This window comes from Cyprinus carpio, chromosome B10, assembly GCF_018340385.1.
Source record: "Cyprinus carpio isolate SPL01 chromosome B10, ASM1834038v1, whole genome shotgun sequence".
Classification (NCBI taxonomy): Eukaryota; Metazoa; Chordata; class Actinopteri; order Cypriniformes; family Cyprinidae; genus Cyprinus; species Cyprinus carpio.
In genome coordinates, this window is record NC_056606.1 from 11,159,942 (window position 1) to 11,182,745 (window position 22,804).

The 22,804-nt window shown below is 34.7% G+C and overlaps 1 protein-coding gene and 1 pseudogene across 5 annotated transcripts in view; one reads left to right on the plus strand and one right to left on the minus strand.

Annotated features, from left to right (window-relative positions):
• The window catches only part of LOC122138691 (cell adhesion molecule 2-like), a 405,589-nt gene that overhangs the window by 87,612 nt on the left and 295,173 nt on the right, over positions 1-22,804 (minus strand). The window lies entirely within an intron of this gene.
• On the plus strand, positions 17,222-19,115 carry LOC109051367 (annotated as a pseudogene).

Genomic DNA, 22,804 nt, shown 5'->3' on the forward strand with positions numbered 1-22,804 from the left:
ATATATATATATATATATATATATATATATGTTTAAACTGTGCGAATACTGTAATTAAGCTATTTTTTGTAACTGAAATCACATTGTAATTTAAATATTTTTTAAAACAATTAATTGAAAACCAACAGGTTATGTAAACATTATGACACTACTGAGTGATTTGAAGAATGCCATAAAAATAGGATTTGTGCATCTATTTATTTATGGTACACCAAGTGTACAGTATTCGTGGAAAACCTGCTTTTGTAAAACTGAGATTGACAGCGCTGTGAGCACAAGAAAAGAGTTGGATTGTTCTGTGGAATCCGTGTCGGTCTGTCTCAGACGAGTAGAGCCACAATCCCCTGTTATGCTATTGCTTGGTGAATGGCTATTGATCAGACTGAAGAGCTTTCTGCTACAGACTCCCACTTAGCCAGACACAACAAGCTGTCCGTGCCTGCAGAATGACTGAACAAACAAACCATCCTAATTCTGCACATCTTCTGACATGTTTGTGCACCAGAAGCATCCACTCAAACAAAGCTAACCATTTATTTACCATTAAAGCTGAGTGCTTACAATGCTCAGTTATTGTATACAGCACAATAACAAGATGTAATACTATAGACTGAAGCTGAAAATGGCTCCTAAATGTTTGAAATAACAATTTCCTCTGAAAACAAGAGTCAAATGACAAAGCATCTGGCAACAAGGTGTATTTCTATACATTTGACGTGTTGCTATGAGTTTTACAGACAGTCAAACTCAGGTGGGGTTACGGGGTTATCTCAATGATAATTGTTGCAATCAGGAGGGAAGTGCGCACTCTTTGAAATTCGATTGGCTTAGTTCAAAGATGGGCGAACGGTGAGACTTGAACCCAAGTCTGTGTAAAAAGTCTAAGAGGAAAGAAATCAAAAGGAAAGGAAACTATACAAATCTTTCAGCTTCGCCCTCTGAGCATAATCCAAAATGCTATCGTAAAATTCACCTCACAGTGAACTATGAATCATTTGTTAGTGCTCTGAAGGCATAAATACATCCATTGGTTCTACTTGCCTACCAAAATCTAGAAAAAAAAGAAAGATAGTTGGAAAAATAAACTAATATTCCCTCCAAACTCTGGTCACAGGAATCAAATTTATCTAAAAGTCTGATCTGCCTTGTGGTGTAAACAAACTCTTTTACCCATGCAGTGTGATCTGAACCATTATTTAAATGTCTTGAATCAACACACTCTCATGGTAACTATTTTTCATTTTGGCAAATTGGTGGATAGCTCATTTGAATTTTTACAATCTCACTATCTCTTCCCCACTGAAGGTTAGGTTTAGGGGAGGATCTTAATGCTTATGAATCAAATCATACAATTATGTGAACTTACATTGATGCATTTGGCAGACATTTTTTTTTCTTCCCCAAAGCCAATCCAAAGCGTTCTTGCTTTTCTTGGGAATCAAACTCATGATCTTGACGTTTCTAACACCATTCTCTACCATTTGAGCTACAAGAAGGAAATCGCCATCATTTCCTCATGACATCCGATCGCTTGTACACATTCATAATGATACAAAATGAAAATTTGGTTTAGTTCTGGAAAAAGTTGGAAAAATATTCCCAAATTGTCATCAATAAGAAAAGAAGTGGCCCTCCATGTGGAGATTTGCTGAGGGCCTTCCACTTTAAACCCATAGTTGGTTGAATGTTTGAGCTTTTTCAGGCCTTGGTTGAAATCATGTCAAAGTTTTGAGTGGCAGCGACTAAGCAGCATCCTCCAGGGATGCATTACGTGAGTCTGGATGTGTAGGAGGAGAAATAGGAAGGAAAGGAAAGAGAAAGGGTTACAAAAAGCCATAAAGATAACACAATCCCAGTATGCCATTTTGAGAATTCTGGACATCAGTGAATAATTCAACATACCTGCATTATTTATGCTGGGAAAAACTCAGATCAAGAGCCCGAGAACTTCAGTACGATGCTTAACAACTTATAGGTGAACAAATATCAGCGGTGCGTGATACACACTACACCAAACACGCAACAGCATCCACACACATACACTAAAAACAATGAAGGATGTCCCGGTTGGGCAAGTTTGTGTGTGGATGATTTATTGACTCAGTTGTGAGTCCTAAACTTTTGTTTCAGTGGGAAAGACCTCCCGCTGAATCCAAGCAGTGAATTCTGCTGTCCGTAATACCATTACGATGATTGAACAACCTAAACAAGAGGAGAAACAAATGGACTTGATTTCAGCCATGCTGAAGAAATCCCTCACTATTAGTGGACTATAGAACGGGACTCATTCCTCAGATGATGTTCCAGAACATGTTCCTCAGAGGAAGTTCAATATGATACTATTTGTGGGGGAATTACAGGCATCTCTCTTGGCCTACTGATCAGTTAACTCAGTTCGTACCACCATTTGCAGACATTTTTGCTGATGTGAGAACAGTTTTGAGGTGACTTTGAATTGTAAGGTGAAGCAGACTACGAGATAATGGAAGTGAAAGGTTGATTAGTCCATGCAAAATATAAGTTGTGTTCCAAAACCTAATTTTAAGGCATCATAGGGACATTTCAGATGTGACTGCTGTGTTCTAAGATACCTCATTTTAACCAAAATGTATATATCAGTATAACATGCATAGTTCACAAAGAAGGCAATTTCTCACTGTGACTAAGTAGAAAAATGATCTTAGATGCATTATACATAATCTGAGAGAGATAATATTTGTGTCCTATATATTCAGTATGCTTATTAGAGTATCTGTGGGTTGTTGCTATCAACTAAAACTTAAAATATTAAAAAGAGTTTTCATTAATTCAAATGAAAAAGCTTATAATATAAAACCATGTACATATAAAAAAATTAATTAAATGGAAAATATAAAACAAAAATGTAAAAAAGAAGGATGAAAAAAGTTGAAAAAAACCCCAATTAACCCTATAAATAAATAAATAAATAAATAAATAAATGCTGAAAGCTAATAAAACAAAGAATTTAAATAAAATACGAAAATATAAAATTAAAACATTCAAAATATTAATAAATACTTTAATAGTATATAAATAATTCTAAAATGACATTGAAGAGTATTAGTTAGTTTAGCAACATGCTAAAATCAGACTCTACTGAAGAACCTTTTAGGTTGATACCTGAGAAACATGTTAAACCATGAGTTGTGAGATCAATTGCTCAACCAATGACTTGCGTTTGGAGGCGGGGCTATCTATTTGGCCAACCAATAGCAGATGGAGAGAGTGTTTGGGAAACCTGTTTGTTTTTGCTAATCCATGTGGTGGTGCTATAGTGACCTATACCTTTCATTTATGTTCACTCATAACTTAAAAAGCGATGTCAGATCTGTAGGCAGATAAATGAGGACTAAAGCTTCCGCTACTATGGCGTGTATCCTACATACTTATATTTTAAGCAAAGTATCCAAATAGTAAGTCTTTACAATCTTATTTACTCATGTTTGTTGAACATTTGTCAGTTGAATTTGTGTCACATTTATTGTACTGTCTGTGACTATAGATCTACATTTATTCAACCTTTTTTTTCCTCCTTCAGGGCCTTTAAATATTTAAAACGAGGTCCTTTACCAACGACAGGCCGCATGCGATGCAAATCACAAGCAGAAGTCAGCACTCTGCACTTTTCAAGCGCTCGAGTGGTGGCAGCGTGGCAATAGCTGCTGATTGCTAATACCCTGTTTGTGCTGTTTCAGAATGGTAATTTGGCAATTTAGCGTAGCCGCAAGCACTCACCGCGCTATAGCGCCCCAGTGAGAGCGAGAAATAAATAGCATAAAATCAAATGAAATAACATGAAATAAAATCAGGAAGAGCCAGTGTTTAGGGCTCATTACTTCTCCACTCCTGCAGAGGGTTCTGGTGAACCTAAATGAGAAAAATAAAATCATCTCTTACTCTCTCTCTCTTTCTCACTTTAAAGATCCTCTGTTTTTCCTAGAGTGATAATATGAGCTCATATCTCAGCCATAAGATTATAAAGGTATACAGCTGTGAGTGACATAAGACACTAGAACTCACAAGATCAGAATACATACACTATAACAGTGTTTCTCAACCCTGGTCCTGGACGCCCCCCAACACTGCACATTTTGTATGTCTCCCTTATCTGTCATCTATTTCAGTTCCTGGAGTTTCTTTTAATGAGCTAATGAGATGAATCAGGTGTGTTTGATTAGGGAGACACACAAAATGTGCAGTGCTGGTGGTCGCTCAGGACCGGGGTTGAGAAACATTGCACTATAACATTTACTGTACATTTACATTTAGTAATTTAGCAGATGCTTTTCTCCAAAGCGACTTACAAATGAGGACAATGGAAGCAATCAAAATAAACAAAAGAGCAGTGATAGTGCTATAACAAGTCTCAGTTAGCCTAACGCAGCACACGTAGCAAGTTTTTTTTTTTTTAATATAATAAATAAAATGAAAACAGATAGAATAGAGAAAGAATAGAGCAGCTAGTGTAGTGGTGAGAGAGAGAGAGAGAGAGAGTGAGAGAGATAGAGAGAGAGAGAGTAGGATACAAAGCCCCCTTAGTTTTTTTTCCCCAGAAGAAAAAAAATATTTTTTTTTTAATTGAAAATTGACAGAAACTGAATTTGCATTAAAGTAATAATTATTATCATTATTATAAAAGTAAAAATATAAAAGTATAAAAAGTATAAAAAAGTACAGAAAATTATAAAAAAGTATTAAAAAATATTATATATATATATATATATATATATATATATATATATATATATATATATATATATATATATATTAATCACATTTAGGGGCATCACCACCTTTTACCCCAAATACTATCCCTCTCCCCTTAATTACTTTGAATAAAATAAAATAAATGTGTACATACATTTACATTTACATTTAATTCTAATACTAAATATATACATGACATGATTATTTAAAATAAATTTAATATATTATATTATATTATATTATATTATATTATATTATATTATATTATATTATATTATATTATATTATATTATATAAATCTGCAACATTAGAAGTAAATAATGCATTTTATTAATAGTAAATGATGATTATTAACAGTTCATATATTAACAAATTAGCAAATGTCCTCATGGATCAAGCAGGACAAAGAGCTTTTTGCCACAGTCCTTTATCACCATACAGTACAGTACAGTAAAAGAACTTTTAAAAAAGGAAGAGAAAAAAAACATAGCATTTTCTTTATATTCCAAATATTGATATGCTACAGTGATAAGAAAGCATTTGATCTGACGTATTCTCTTTTATTCACTCTCTCTCACACACAAATCTGATTTCCTTTGGTTACATTCTGTTTGTAGTTGCATCTTCAGTACCATTCTCATTCTTTTATCCCTCTGTCTCTCTCACACACTTCCTCTTTCCATATTTCATGCTCATAATCAAAAGAGAGCAATGCCTGACACATACAGAGTGTGATTTGGATCCAGATTAATCCAAGTCACTCACTTGAGATATTATAAATGTCACACAAGGGTTTTTCAAGAATCGCAGGGCTTTTCAAGAATCGCTGGGTTTTTTTTGGATCTTGGGTTTTAAATATGATGGAAAAAATCAGATTTTTTTTTTTTTATGCCCAGAACAGAAAGAGAGAGAGAGAGAAACAGCCAAAAAAAAAAAAAAAAAAAAAAAAAAAATCAGCATTTCTAATTTGTTTTTATTGTGTTTGGTAGAATTTAAAGTGGTTTTAATTCAGTGATGTTAAGGGATAGTTAATTAAGGGATTTGTTTTTCATTATTATTTTGTCTATACGACAAAAGTTCAAAACATCCTTCAAAATATCTTCTATGTTGTGTAGAAGAAAGTAGGTCATATGAATGACATGATGATAAATAAATGAGTAAAACATTTTTTTTTTTTTTTAAGGTTAACTACCCCTTTAATGACTGTTAATATCATTTTCAGAGTGGCTGTTTTAAAAGAAAACCTAGCAAGGGGTATTGAATGAAATTATTAATACAATAGGCCAGCTAAATTATAAATGATTTCCTGTAAAATGCTTCTGGCACTTTGATTAAGTTTTATTGCAATATCTTTGCAGCAGGTGCCATTGGTTCAACAAAGGATGTGTTATGCATAATTCCATTTAAAAAGCACAAAAAATTGCCACATGGAGCAGCAATTAACATAATTGGACATAAATAAAACTAATTGGATGTGAGCAGGTTGATTCTGTAACAAACACCCCCCACAGTGAGCCCATATTCTGGCACCATCCCTGTTTTTTTCTTTTCCACCGTTTTAAAGTAAAAAAAAAGAAAGTCTGGGTTGTAAATCTACACTCAAGTTTACCTCAAATCAAGTCTGAAATCATGATTTTCATCGGTATGTTAGCATGCTAGTGCAGGCCTAAATGATAAGGTAAACACTCCGAAGAAGCTGAAGAAAACAAATTAGATCAAGCGCAAACACATAAATTGGACTGGAAATTATTTCATCTGGGTATTTTCGTGTTCCCTGCTATGAACCCATGAGTCATCATCGCTTGATAAGCAAACGGTGACCATCTTCATGCAAATGGGCAAATAAATCTAATCACGCCCACTTAAACGAGCTTTTTCCGAGTCATCTTTATTGCATCTCGTCAAATCTACCTTGTTATCTCACATTACAAAGAGGCACTGTTGTGTTTGTTTTTCATTTAATCTGGAATATTTGATTTATCCTGCTTAAAGTGATTATGCCGCTATTCCTCGGCACCAACCTGCACATCAGTTAAATAAACAAAAAGGCCCAGCTGAGCCGTAAATGTAATCACCTCCACACACAATACGTGACTGTGGCCACTTGGATTGTGCAAACAGTTTCTTGGATGAACATGGAAATTTTCTTTGATCTTACAAATAAGTTATATTTAAAGCTAGAGACTTGATTTGAGGTAAATGGATGGATCAGATTCAAATCAACTCTTAGTAACCATCAAAAGGCCAAATACAAGCAACTGTGGCTTAATGGCTGACTTTTTATCTTTGAGCACCTCTACTAACACAGATTTTATCTGAATGGTCACGTCTGCAACGTATGAGTATTGAAACCTTTGTATTTCTCCTCTAAATCAAGAAGGTAAAGAATCTGTTAGCGTTAGCATTTATCACAATGGAAGTCGCTCGTCTCATGCTCTTGTTCTATACAGTTCATCTGAGCTTTAAGGAACTGAAAACACCTCAGATAATTATTTTCATACTAAAGCATTTCAAATCCATTTTTATTTTCAAGACAAATTCCATGACAGAAGAAATCAGGAAGGAAATTATCTGTCAAATTAATATAAGAAATAAGAAGTGAAACAGGTCTGGTTCTCTGAAAACCAAATTTCGACTACGTTTTTTTTTTTTTTTTTTGGCCCCAACACAAAACATCTGATGCCATGATACATGATAAACATGCTTCAGAAGTCTTTGATATTTAGAAAGATGTAACAGCAAATTTTTTTTTGTACACATCCTAGTTTCATCCTATATATGCTAATTCTCTTCTTCTCAGCAAGCCTGCATTTATTTGATCCAAAATACAGCAGTAATATTGTGAAATATGTTTGCCTTTTAAAATAACTGAGTTCTATTTGAATATATTTTAAAATGTAATTTATTCCTGTGATCAAGGCTAAATTTTCAGCATCATTACTCCAGCCTTCAGTGTCACATGATCCTTCAGAAATCATTCTAATATGCTGATTTGCTGTTTAAGAAACATTATTATTATTATTATTGTTATAATCAATATTTAAAACAGTTGAGTACAAAGAGCATCATTTATCTGAAATAAAAAGCTCTGAACCTTTCAACACATGAAAAATGACAAGTAATATTTCTGACTCGACAAAAAAGACCAATAAAATACACACTTGCACCATTTCACCAACTTTCTAGTCAATATGCAACAATTCAGCCTGAAGTCACAAAATACAAATGCCTCCATCATTCACACATTCTGCCACGTTTCTTTTAAAAGGCAAAGTGAAAAGTCAGAACTTTGATCTTTAAATATTCCGCCCGTCTCCCCAGGCTTTGTTTCACACAATGCTTCAGTAAAACCCTGGACCCCCTACAGCGATGGGTGCAGCCGGCAGCTCTATAAAACACTGACACTTTGGACATTAAAAAAAATCCCTTATGTGCTGGTGTTACATTTTCCAATTTCCAGTAAGCTGAAGGATATAGAAATCATGAATCTTTCAAACGAGTGGAGTCAAACAGGTACTGCTAAGAATGACAGACAGCTCAGGCATGCCCATTACTCAACCACATATTTTTTCCCATGCATTTCGCTCTGTTTCTTCAAATGAATAGTTTAGAGCGAGCTCGTATCTTGTGATTGATGGATGGAGGGGGGAAAAATTGTTTCCACAGACATGAGTGAAAACACAGCACATGCAGAGGCCCATTGACTATAAAATATAATGTTTCTGCACATCAAGGAGGAGATATCTTCAGACACCATCAGAGTAATAAAATAAGAAGTTTTGAAGTAGTTTCCTCAAAGAGAGACTTATACAGGCTGAATCAGAATAAACCTGTTTAAAAGGAGATTTACTGCAGCTTTATAAATATTTTATTATTATTATTATTATTATTATTATTATTGTTGTTGTTGTTGTTGTATCATATTGTCACATTTATGTTCTGTTTTGGTTTAGATTTCCCTGTGTTTCTGTTCTACCTGCCTTGACCTAGTTTTTCTGTGTTCCTTGATTAGTTCATTCTATTCCACCTGTGTTTATTAATTATTTCGTTTGTCTCAGATTATTTAAGCCTGGTGTTCTCCCGAGTTCTGTTGTCCTGTATTAGGCCCTGTCCACACTAATGCAGGTATTTTCAAAACCGCAACTTTTTCTATGCAGTTTGGCCGTTCTTCCACATGCAAACACAGCACCAGGTCACTAAAATCGAACATTTTCAAAAACTCTGGTTGCAGTGTTAACATGTAGACAGCGAAACCGGAGATTTTGGCTTGTGACATCGGAGCATGCACTGTCATCTCCGCCTTCTGGAAATTTTTCAGGCTTCTGATTGGCCATCATGGCTCTACGGTTGAGATTATATTGCCACCTGTTGGCTTGGCATGCTCTTGACAGTGCTTCATAGCATGCTTTTGCATTTTCATGTGGACAGAGATTTTTTTTATTGGTGGGAGTGGGTTTAAGTTTGTTTATAAAAAATACCTGTGTACGTGTGGACATGGCCTTAGTTTGAGCTCCGACGTTTGTGGTATTCCTTTCTCTTGGATATTCTCCTGAGTTTAAACTGAAATTAAAGAAATTCTATTGGAATACTCCTGAGTATGCTTCTCTCCTGCCACAACACATAACAGAATACAGGACAACCAAAAAAGATGGACTGGACTGAGAACTTCCTCCTGAGCATCCAGCAGGGTGGACGGTCTTTGGAACAATATGTGGAGGAGTTCCTGAGTGTTGTACATTTGGTGAGCTGGAGCAATCATATGGTTAATGCCTGCTTCCAAATGGGACTCAATGACGATAATTTGTTTTCGATTACTGACCTTTGTTATAGACCCATAGACTTTATTAATTAAGTTTTGTCCTCAATTTAAATGGCTCTGAGTTCCTTGTTGATGTGGAGGATAGCAGTCCTGTTCCCATTCGGAGGCAAGTGGGCGCTTCAGCTCATCATCTACCAGAACCCTCCATACACCATTCCAAAGAGCCTGCTCCCCCCATTCCATTAGCGCTTCTCTAAGTTTCTTCTGAGTTCGGCTTCAATCCTCAGCCCAGAAACAGCTGCCGCGCCACCCTCAAGCTCGCCGGCTGCTCCACTCTCAAGCCCACCAACTGCTCCTCCTCCTGAATGGCCGGCTCCTCCATGGCCTACTGAACTCCCTGTTCTGCCCTGGAAGCCTTCTTTGTTTCTGCCCTGTTCCTGGGCCTGCACAAGCCTTCAGGGTGCCCGCCTCGCCGATATGTCACGTTTATGTTCTGTTTTGGCTTACATTTCCCTGTGTTTCTGTTCTACCTGCCTTCACCTAGATTTCTTGTGTTCCTTGATTAGTTCATTCTATTCCACCTGTGTTTATTAATTATCTTGTTAGTCTCGGTTAATTTAAGCCTTGTGTTCTCCTGGCTTCCGTTGTGCTGTATTAGTTTGAGCTTCGATGTCTGTGGTATTCCTTTCTCCTGGTTCCCCTGTTTATGTTGAAATTAAAGACTTTCTATTGGATTACTACTGTGTGCGCTTCTCTCCTGCCACAATATGTAACACATTTAACATGATTTTATATAATATTACATGATATTATACTATAATATATTATAATTTTGAATAATAAACAATAAGAAAAGTATACATATATTCTCATATATTATTCTTTATTTGTATACTATACAATATTTTATTTTTATAATTTTATTTTATTAATATAATATTATTATATTTATTTATTATAATTTTATATTCATCACTATAATATAATATATTTAAAAAAAATGTTTTTGCACCCTCAGATTCCAAATTTTTAAATAGTTGTATCTCGACCGAATGTTGTCATATCCTTACAAACCATTCATCAATGGCAATGAAAACAATATTTAGTCAGATGATGTATAAATATCAATTAAAAAAAAAAAAGGAAAAAAAAGGACCCTTGTGACTGGTTTTGTGGTTCAGGGTAACGTGACGTGACGCGACATGACATGACATAACATAATAATGTAATGTAATGTAATGTAATGTAATGTAATGTAATATAATATAATATAATATAATATAATATAATATAATATAATATAGCCACAGTAAATTGCTCCCTTTGAAAAGGTTATGAAAGACATGAGGATGAATAAATGATAACAGAGTTTTTTATTTTGGGTGAGCTGTTCCTTCAAGACTGGTTTTATAAATATTAAAAGAAATACAAGTTGGTCCACACTGAATGTGAGCAATAGAAAAGAGGAAGTGTGGCGTATTCATATTTCTGGATCTAAAGAGGAACAGAAGACAGAATGAAAACACAGACCATACAGAGCAAATGTCAGACTGTCAATATTTCATAACAAGACCTGACCTCTCATTTTCAGTCTACTTTTATTTCTTTTCACTGTCACAGATCAGTTTTGAAGTTTGACGACTCCTGATGGTAGGCTCTTCATCAGTGACCAGTGAAATCAATGCCGATAGAGCAGCCGTGCGACTGCGTGTCAGCATTTCTGCAATGAGGATAGTGCAAAACCCTCAAAGGGAAAGACAGAGACAGAGAGAGAAAGAGCAAGAGGAGATGGTCCATCACAGTAGGGAGGTGTTTCTAAGAAACGTCTTTTAGACTTTCACCTACCGTGGATGTTAGCACAGCTTTTCACTTTCACATGCCTTTCTCAATAAGAAATCATGGTGTTTGAACAAATCAGCATATTTTGGTGACTCTCCAGGGTGGTTTGTCAGAAGAGGGATGAAGGGGAAGTTTATCCACCCTCATCCACCCCAAGGCCTGCTTGTATAACTCATCCATATTTCCCTTCCACTCCGTCTATTATTCATTTACCACACAGAAGCACAGGCCCTCGTTCACAGCACCCAATCCACACACAGCATTCATAAATACATGAGGGGCCACTTGATAAAGCAATTTAGAGTGCGTCTGACAGCACAAAGACACCTGGGATTTGTTCATGGAGATGGAATCGAGGTCAGCAGAAACATCTCTCTAGTCATACTTTAACCACACGCAGTGTCGCTGCAAGCAAAAACGGACCCCTCGGATTGTGCATTATTCAGGACTTCCTCTGTCATTTTCAGATACAACATTAATCACAGTAATGCTGACTGAGTTTTCAGGCCAGTCTGTGTGTGTGTGTGATTATCTGCATAACCTGCCAAACACTTCCTTATGACCAGACTGACCTATATCACCCACAACACAATCAGTGATCACTTACAAATACAATGATAATTCTCTATTTTCTATACATTTATTATGGCTGTCGGTCATAAAAACTGAAACAATCACACCTAATTCGTAAACAACCACAATGGCAAATTTGTGTAGAATCAATATAGCAAGTATATTTTAAATAAACTTACAGCTATCATGCTGTTATAACCCATCATAATACATTTCACATTTATCGCTGGTTTTATTTAGGAGAAATAACTCCAGATAATGTTTCTCATTCTCTTTCATTACTCTATTTGCTTTCCTGTTTGGATCATTTCTTTCACTTAAAGTGTATACATTTGACACATTCTTTTCATTTATTTATTTTTAAATTATTTTTAATTTAAGTAATATACTGTAGTAGTAACATTTAATTTCAATATTTTTATGTGACGATCAATCCTCTCAATACAATGTAATTGCAAATATTGATCTGCACTTACAAATTAATATTTGACTTAAAATTTCAGATCAGTTTGGAAGAACCAGACCACATCATGTAAGTGAAAAAAATATTGAAATAATTAAAAATGAAATGACAATAGTCATCAATATTAATTGCAGAAATAAAAATTTCACAGCTATACAGTATATATTCTAAGAAACATAAAAATCCTAGAAAAATTTATCACAGTTTACATACAAATATTAACAGACTAACTGTTACCAAAGAAAAATAATGATAATCTGATAATAATAATAATATTAATAATAGTAGTTAATAATAATAGTTTCTTGAGCATCAAATCAGCATATTAAAATGTATTATGTGTTTTCCACCACTATTATTCTACATGTATGTGTGAAAATAACAATAATAATTTGAAATTAATCTCTTATTTTGACTAATTTGCTAATTAGATAGCCAATAAGCTAATAAGATTTCTGAAAGATCATGTGACATTTAAATAATGACTTTTGAAAATTCAGCTTTGCCATCACATGAATAAATTACATTTTAATATACATTAAAATAGAAAACAGTTCTTTTAAATTGTAATAATATTACACAATGTTACTGTTATATATTAAAAACAAACAAATTAATAAAATCTACACAAGCCTATGTTGTCAGGAAAAGTCTTTATGGTGAGGGAAAATGCAGCCAACTGTTTTTGTTGTTCCTAGAATACACAGAAATTCTTTATGGTTTAAACATCATCCCAGGATGCATCTGATAAAGTGAAATATAATAAAGTTTTGCTTGTTTTTAACATTATTTGGTCACTATATAATTTCACATTTTCATTTGTTCTGTTTTATAGGTTTGCGGACTTTAATATTCTTCCGAAATGCATAAAATAGCATCAGGCCTGGCAAAAACTTTTCTCTTGTGTACAAGCGCAGGTACATTACAGTAGAAGGGCTGGAAATGCTGGCGTACTGTGTTTTCGTGTGAGGGTGGGTGTCTGCAGGCACCACTGGGGGACTTTTAATAGTTTAAAGCAGATGAGACTCAATCTAACACTTGATTTGCTCTTTTTAGTTTCAGTTACTGTAGTCTATGGGGCACTGCTGTTTCGCTGACATCTGATATTGCTTTCAACTATGTGCCTCTAATGAAGTTCGGCTAGAGCAGCAGCACTGAGTCAAGCAGTCCAGTGAGGCTTCACTTTATGTCCTACACTGGAATTATTGGAATAAAAGACTTATACATCAATATGCTTAAATGATGCTCTGTGTCTCTGGGGCAGTAACCCCAGTATGGACATTACTGGAACACCTTATTGCACCTTTGTGAAATATAATGTTTGTTTATCTCACATTTAAGATGAAGCTAAGCATCCCATAATAACACAACTCATAATAAAGGAGCTCATATAGTAAATTGCTTTTAACTCATTAACAACAACATCATGTTATTGGTTTGAGTATTATTATTGATCTGACATTTATGAACAAGTATTAATGATTTCAATTCGTAGCAAAAAGTTCACTGCTACAAATCAGCCCCTCAATATTCTTCAGCAGGAACACACAGTGACCTTTTCGTTTATCAGTTTACTGTAAGCTTTAACTGGTTTTCTTTAACAGATCAGATCAGCTCTCTTCAATGCTTATACTCCTATGAAATGCAAAGAGTTTACCATTCACAGAACAAATGTTTATTGCTATAAGATGTGAATTCCAGCAGGATGTGGCTTGTGTCACATCCTCCGCCATTATGTACAGTATCCTTCCATTATTTTTCTCTAAATGCTGGTTTATTGAAGAAGACTTTTGACAGATAATTACAGCCTAGGCTCATAAAAAAAGTGCCTGTGGTAACAAAAATATGTTGCTTCTTGCATGTTTTGCACAAAACGTCTAGTGAATGGCGCTAAAAAGCGCTTTCAAAATTCTTTGAAACAGATAAAACTATGCCAATATTTTATTACGCTGGTTCATAACCATATCTCAGCAGTTAGTAAACTGAGTGGTGCCAGAAAGTTAATGCTCTTTTTTCATTCAAAAATAGAATACCTTTATACAGTAAACACCGCCAATAGTCTTAAAGAAAGAAAATGTGAGATAAAAGCATATTTCCATGCTATTTTAACCATGTTTATACACAGCTTTGTTTACTTTTTACTTGTGTTTTACGTCACTCATTCCTATGAGTTTAGCATTTCAAATGCAAGTGTACCAGGTGAGCTACCGAGCAAGTTTACTGTGCCAGAAAAAACATACACATGGAGCTGGATATGTGCTAGAAACGTTAAAATGTATTCATTTACAATTCATGCTTTACGGTATAAGCGGTTTTGAGGTAGTAACATAGTATTTAGCAAGGAGCCGTATGAAAATTTCATTTCCATCCAATTTCCTTCATTATTTAACTCGTAATCATAAATTCTATGGGAAGGAATAACAGTTTTTGGCTGTTTTATTGCTGATTAAACTAATTATTTGTTCAACCTGATCTCACAGGAAAACGTCATTTAATTTTAATTTATGTGTGAATCGTATGAAAAATTAAGATTTTAAATAAATAAATAAAAACATGAAGGTCCTCCCCAACCATAGATGATGTATTATAATTTTATATGGTGTGTGTGTATTTTATGTGAATGTGCAAATGTGAGTGTGTTTTTATAAATGTGAATCAAATTTTTGAAAATGTGTAATATTTTTGAATTGTCATGTGATTGTGTTGATATGTATAGGTGCGTTTTTGGAGTAGAGTGAATTTAGGTAAAGCCTGGGTTAAATAATTAGCCACTAATGTTGGGGAAAAGGTTATGAAATCTGTTAACATTCACTAGTAAAAAGCACCGTGTTATCAGAGGAACGTGAGCTGAAGAATCTGTTCGAAGCAACACTAATCAAGATGCACCTAGAGAAAGTAAACTAAAGCTGTAATGAGAGTTCAAAATAATTAATATAGGGAATAAAATGTGTTTTCTGTATTGAGTCCAAACAGAAGCCACAGCCATAACGATGATGGATGGATGCCTGCACCTTTGGCATTTCACATCAGCATAAAGCTCCCACATTATGAGTGTGTGGGGGACCCGCTGGGACTGCGAGACTCCCTCTCGGGGCCCTGCTGAAGAGAGCCTGTCTCATCATTTATGTGGAGCGGTCTCTCCGGTTGTGTAAAAAGAATGGGAAATAAAGCTGAGGCCTAATCAAGGACCCTCATCAGCGGAGCCGGTGACATTTTTACTGCTTTCGCCAAACGAAACAAACTCAATTACCATTAGAAAGCTGCCCCTCTAATGCGGATGAACAATGGCAGGCACTTGATGGATCCACGCGGGCCGTTAGCATCTGCCTTCCTACAGCAGTCACTCAAACTTCGACGTGCGGGCCTTCTAATGGCCGCGATAACGGTGACTCATTACGATGTCATATCCTTCATGCCTGACTTCTTGTCAACCCAGACAAAGACCTGATACATGCTCCAGGGTAGCAGCCAATCAAATTGTTGGAAAATAAGCAGGGGCCATTTTAAATTTCCTCTCTGTACAGACAGCGTTTAAGATTGACTGACAGTGAAAAACTGTGGGAAAGGACACTGAATGTATAATTTGGACTATATAAGCTCTTAGACTCAACATATTTGTTGCTTTTTTTCCACTGAATGGTGGAGTGTGACAATACAGAAGCACAGAAATCCTCTTAAGTTCATTTTGCCCATCATAAATATGAGAAAATGAGAACAGAGAGTCTGTTATGCTGTTGATAGTGCTAAGATCGGCTTCCTCTAGTTTGTGGTTTGTACTAGAGAAAAGAGTAAACTCCATTTCTGATACCTTTGTATGTTCCTAAAACAACTTCACACTTTTTGAAGCCTTTTATTACATCCTGCAAACTGTATTTGTTTCAGCACATTTAAGGTACATTTAAGGTACATTATAATTTGTTTATAATGTTTATACAGCTGAAATTTTATGCACTAAACAGACCAAAAACTTAGTTATATGCACCTTGTTTAAAGACATACAGATACGTTTTCTTTATAAATAAATAAATAAATATTTTCACTGTATCTCCTTAAGAGACATATAACCCATATGAAGCTGATGACTGAAGCAAAGAGTGCATTTTTTTAGGAAAATAACCTTTAACGACTGGGAAGTATGGAACAATGCTTTTCAGTGACATGCTAATTGTTGGACGTGTCTTTTGCATACAAACATAATGGACCACAAAATGACTTCTGTCACATCGCTTCAGTAGCTCCGACAATTAAAACCTCAGGTGGGTGAAATTGCACGGAGAGACGAAGAGAACGTAAACGACAGAGAGGAGGGAAAGTTGTCTGACAGTTTAGCAACATAATAGTTTTAGCACGCTTGCCTGCTGAGTTTGGCTTTTCTGAAGTCGCAGAACAAAGCGACCGTGATGAAGGATCTTGACAGCCGGTAGTTAGAACCATTCTCTAATATAGAAGAATGTCTGACACTGACACTGTCAATATCTGTTTGATTTAAATGAACCCATGAGTCACATGCCAGTGAGCAATTGAATAAAAGAGAAATTAAGAGCATTTGCTCCCTCCCCCCTCCCCTCCCACCAGATACTGAGAGATATACTGAGAGAGAGAAAATAAAGTGTTTTATTCTTTCATGCCATCTCACCTCACAACATAATCATGTCTGAATTTATATTTCAGGCTTCTCATGAGATCTCATGAACTGGCTAAATTCCAAGTGTGATGCTATTGTTAAACATGTAAAAATAAATTTTAACCGCAAAATTTAATCAATCCGATCTCAAAAAAAAAAATTGCGACATTTCTGCTAACTTCCTTCATGTTACAAGTAATTTTTTACATAAATACACGAACCATTACCACAACTACACAGACACATCAGGAGTACAACGAAGTAGGAGAGATATTAGTTTGGATATGACTTATAGCTTTGTTTAATACTTCACATTTACACTTCAATGTTAAAAGGTGTAGCCATCCAAACTGCACTGAAGATGTTTGGGCATGCGAATGATAGTATGGATAAAGGATCGATATTTGACTCAGAAGACAGAACAGAGAAGATAGTTGATATCTATGTGACTGCTGAGACTGTAAGGGATATGAAATATCGAAAAGACAAAGAGGACTTGGACAACAAAACACAGAAAACCCAAACACCTCAACACACAGGTAACTGAGATTAATTGCTAATACATTTATTCATTATACACTGTAAAAAGTGGTAACTTGCAATTCTTACCTTAAAGAGCTGTTTTTTTTTATTTATTACTTGATTTAACCCATAGATTTGTTGGTAAAAATTAATATATTTAGGTTGAAAATATAAATATAAAAACTTTATTTATTTATTAAAAATTTTTTACTTGAATAAATCCCACTTAATTTCAATGTTATCAGTTTTAGGCTACAATTTTTAAATGTAATTGATGCAACCTGTTTTAAATGAAGAAATAAATGATGTCTGTTATTTTCAGGAAGTGATTCAGTGAGAAGCAGAAGCTCCAGAGCAGCTGTGGTGTGTTTGGTTCTGCTGTGTGTTCTTCTGCTGACTGCAGTCATAGTGCTGTGTGTCCACATCTATTAAAAAAACACACAAGAGAGAGATCAGCTACTAACCAACATTACCAACCTCACCGAAGACAGACATGAGCTAATAATAAAGAACAAAAATCTGATGAATGTGATCAAGTTGGTAGTTGGTAAAGGAATTTTGTATATGTGGTTATTTTTTATTTTTAAAGCATAATGGACTTGGGCTGGGTCTGTGGGTTGTGGCATATTATCTGTTATAAGTTAAAGAAAGGTGAGTGTAAAAGCTAATAGCTGAACTGGTTCTTTTTACAGATGGATGGACTTATTATCAATCCAGTATTTACTATATGTCCAAAGAGAAGATGAACTGGACTGAGAGCAGAAGATACTGTATGGATACAGGAGCAGATCTGATCACCATAAACAACACAGAGAAACGAGTGAGTAAAAACAAACAAACAAACAAAAAAACCTTTTATGTGCTTTTATAAGTGTTTAGCAGCTAAATGGGAGGTGTGTCATAAGAAATATGTCTATTTATGATTTAAATGTGCAACTGTTTCATCTGATCAGGAATTTGTTAAGAACATGTCTGGTGGTGCTGCTGTCTGGATTGGTGTGACTGACAGTGATGTGGAGGGCACATGGAAATGGGTTGATGGCAGAAATGTGACCTCTGAGTGAGAAATCACTGAACTGAACTGATTATTATGAAATAAATGATTCTCACAGTCAGTATCATATCACATAGAAAGCAGCACTAATCATCTAATTCTGATCCGTACTTTCAGGTTCTGGGCATACAATGCACAAATAAAAGAGCCAAATGGAGCAACAACAGAGAACTGTGCCGTGACTGTGGCTGTGCCTCAGAAGATGTTCTGTGAATTAGTAGGGTGGATTGATGTTGCATGTAATAGAGCTTTTCAATGGATCTGTGAGAAGAGGATTTCACAGTTCATACTGCCATAGGAACATCACACACCTTTTGACACAAGTTCAACAGTACAAAACTTCTGCAATAACTGATTCTCATCTAAAGCAGTGTTGTGAGACAAGTATGTTAGACGTAATCATTACAATGATTACAATGAAATTACAACATCTTAAAAACCACAAAGTTTGTATTTATTCACAGAAGTATATTATGGCATTAAACCTAAACTCCTCTAAAATGTACGACTCAAGCCTGGTCTATGATAATGTTGTTCAAGTGAAATTCAACTTTAAAAGAACTTAAAGTTCACCTTAAAATGGACATTCTCAAGCTTTTTTAAAAAAGAGAAAATTTGCTGTGTGATATTTTGTTAGCATTTTTTTGTTTTATTTTTATTAAATGTTATTCTGTGTTATTACACGGTTCTGTGGAATACTTGATTCTCACTGGTCAGTCGCGACATTCCGAGGTATGTTATCCCTGGATAACAACCTGTAAAAGCTAAAAACACAGGCTCATCCGGCTAACAGCAGTCAGCGCTGTACTCTTGTTTGAACTATTTTTGTTAGTGGTGGAAGCTTTCCGTTTGTTTAGCTAATAAAATATTAAAACTTGATTCAAAATGGTGTACAATTGTTTCGTTTTTTCATCCTGGTATCATGGACTCGCTCTCGTTTCATACAAACACAGCTGCTGCCATTTTTCTATGATTGTTTTGTACGCTGTAATGGATTATAAGATATCTAACAAACTGGTAAGGTGTTAAAACATTTTCACCTTAATTCTTTTATTGCCTTAATTATTTTGTGGTGAAATGTTGTTTAATACATGGTTTGCCTGCACCGTTTCCCTTAAATGTCCGTTTAGTTTGAATTTGCCGCTTGCTCGCAACTGCTGTCTTCACGGAAGTTTTGCGTTCAAATATTTCAACTCACATCAATATTTTGTGTCTAATTATGGCAAGTAGCCGTATAATAAGCATTATTACACGGGTAATAAGCTTCGCGTCGGGGTCCTGATCACCCTGTCTGGGTTTATTCTGCGAGAACAACCGGCTGGATGTACATTATCCCTTATTTATTGTGGTGTTCCGTATAATTAAATTCAACTAAATATAATATAAAACATCTGTTTTCATTGCACACATCTACTCATTATTATTTAAAAAAAATCTATAAATAAAATAAAAAATAACAAAACGAATATATATATATATATATATATATATATATATATATATATATATATATATATATATATATATATATATATATATATACACAGTGCCCTCCATAAGTATTGGAACAGTAAAGACAAAATTGCTTTCTCTGCTGTGGAATCAAGACATTTGCAAATATAATTAAAAGATGAATATGCAACAAAACTAAAGAATGTCACATTTTATTATTAGGTCTTTCGACACATGTTTTACCAAATAAAAAGGACAGCACTTTTAGAGTTCATCTCACTATTTAATGTGAGCATAAGTATTGGAACAGTTGAATTTAAGGCAGATGTAAAAGATTAAAAGCTAATATTTAGTTGCAGATCCCTTGCATGCAATCAGAGCAGTGAGTCTGCATCCCATAGACATCACCTGACTCTTGGTCTTATGCTCTGAAATACTTTTCCCCAGCCTTTAATGCAGCCAATTCCAACTGTTGCTTGTTTTGGGGAATTTCTGTCTTTAGTCTCCTCTTCAGCTGGTGAAATTAATGTTGAATCAGATTTAAATCTGGAGATGGATTTGGGCAATCTAAGACTTTACATTTCTTTGCCCTGATAAACTACTTGACTGAACTGGCAGCGTGTTTTGGGTCATTGTCCTGATCCAATATGAAGTGCTTTCTAATAAATTTGGTGGCATTTTCTTGAATATTGGTAGCCAAGATGATTTTGTACCCTTGCAAATTCATTCTGCTGCTGTCATCATACATTAAGTCATCATTAAAATGAAGAGGTCCTGTTCTAGAGACAGCCACGCATGCCCATGCCATGACACCACCTCCACCAAGCTTTACAGATGAGGTTGTATCATTTGCAGTTCCCTTTTTTCTCCACGTTTTTGCTTTCCAATCACTTAGATAAAGGTTAATCTTTGTCACATCGCTCCATCAACTCAGTTCCAAAAACTCTACTGGCTTTCTATTTTTGGTGCTGATCAGAGGTTTGCATCTTGCTGTGTAGCTTCTGTAATTCTGTGTCAAATTCTCCCGCGGACTGTAGATTGACAGAGCATCACCCCAACTTTCTGGAGGTTGTTGGTGATTTTACAGACATGTATTTTAGCATTCATTTTCACAGTTTTTATGATTTGTTTGTCATCAACTACTGTTGTTTTTCTCAGCCGATCAGGGCGTTGTTGGTTGCTGATGTCACCGGTAGTTTCCAAACTCATGATTTTGCCAAACCCTTTGTTTTTCCTATAGTTCTAATTGACTTCCTCTTTTATTTTAGCATCCAAATTGCTTGCTTTTCTTTCAGATCCGGCTTCCTCGTCTTCATCCTGGATTGTGTGTGTCATCGTCGATTGCAAGACTTAGAATGCAGAAGCAATGGATATAACTGATAAGACACATTCCATGCTTTTAATATCTGAAGAATTAATGCAACAGGACACAGCTGAACACTTAGAAAGACCTGTGAGGCAACTGTTCCAATACCTTTGCTTACATTAGATAGGGAGATGAAACTCTAAAAGTGCTGATCTTCTTAGCTGGTAAAACATCTTTGTGTTGAATCATACAATAATAAAATGGGACATTCTGTAGTTTTGTCTCATATTCATCTTTTATTCATATTTACAGATTTCTTGACTCCACAGCAAACAGAACAATTATGTCTTTACTGTTCCAATATATATGGAGGGCACTGTATATATATATATATATATATATATATATATATATATATATATATATATATATATATATATATATATATATATATAGAAAATAAAATTATATATATATACACACACACACAGTAAAACTGTATGTATTATGACCTGCTGGTTCCCAGTGTGAGATACAACACTCAGAGTTGTTCTGAATCTTACTTATTGATTGACTGACTGACTGACTGACTGACTGACTGACTGACTGACTGATTGATTGATTGACTGATTGGTTGGTTGGTTGAAATTAATGGAGAATTTTCTCTGTTTTTCTAGGGGTGCTCAACAATTCCCATGGGTTAGTCCATATTTGACCCAAAAATAGGGTTGAAACAACCCTGCATTTTTTAGAGTGTATATTACATACTATGATTACATAATATAATTTTGGGATCGATTGTACTTCTGCAGTGAGTTGAAGTTCCTTTCTGCATAATTACTGGCCACACAAACACAGATGAGGAACACAACACACTCCGCAGCAGGTTATGTTCTAGGGTTAGTTCACTTTAGCGCTATCAGCGCACGTGTGATCTACTGATGAGCCTTCAGTGGGTGTGACAGAAAGCACACAACATTATTTAATTATATAAATATGTAATATAGCCTATTATATATATATATATATATATATATATATATATATATATATATATATATATATATATATATATATATATGTTATGATTTAATGATGAAGCGCTAATATAAGTAATAAATAAGGTACTATATTATTATAATATGGTTATTACATTTATTTTATTGGCATATATAAAAGTTATCTGTATAAATTATAAAACACTATGACAATGTAATGTTTATTATATTTTATATATTTAATTATTACATTTTATATTATCATCTCACACATGGATCTGCATTTTCTATAATGTCTAAATTCTAAATCAAAATACATATCTGATATGACTTAATATATAATTAGCATCAAACAAACAATATAATTCAAATCCTCAAGGATTAAAGATTAAACAGAAAAAATAAAAATGATTGCACATCCATCAAATAGGTGGTGATATGCACTAAGCATGTAAAAGACCATTGACCGAAAGAAGAAGAAAGAAA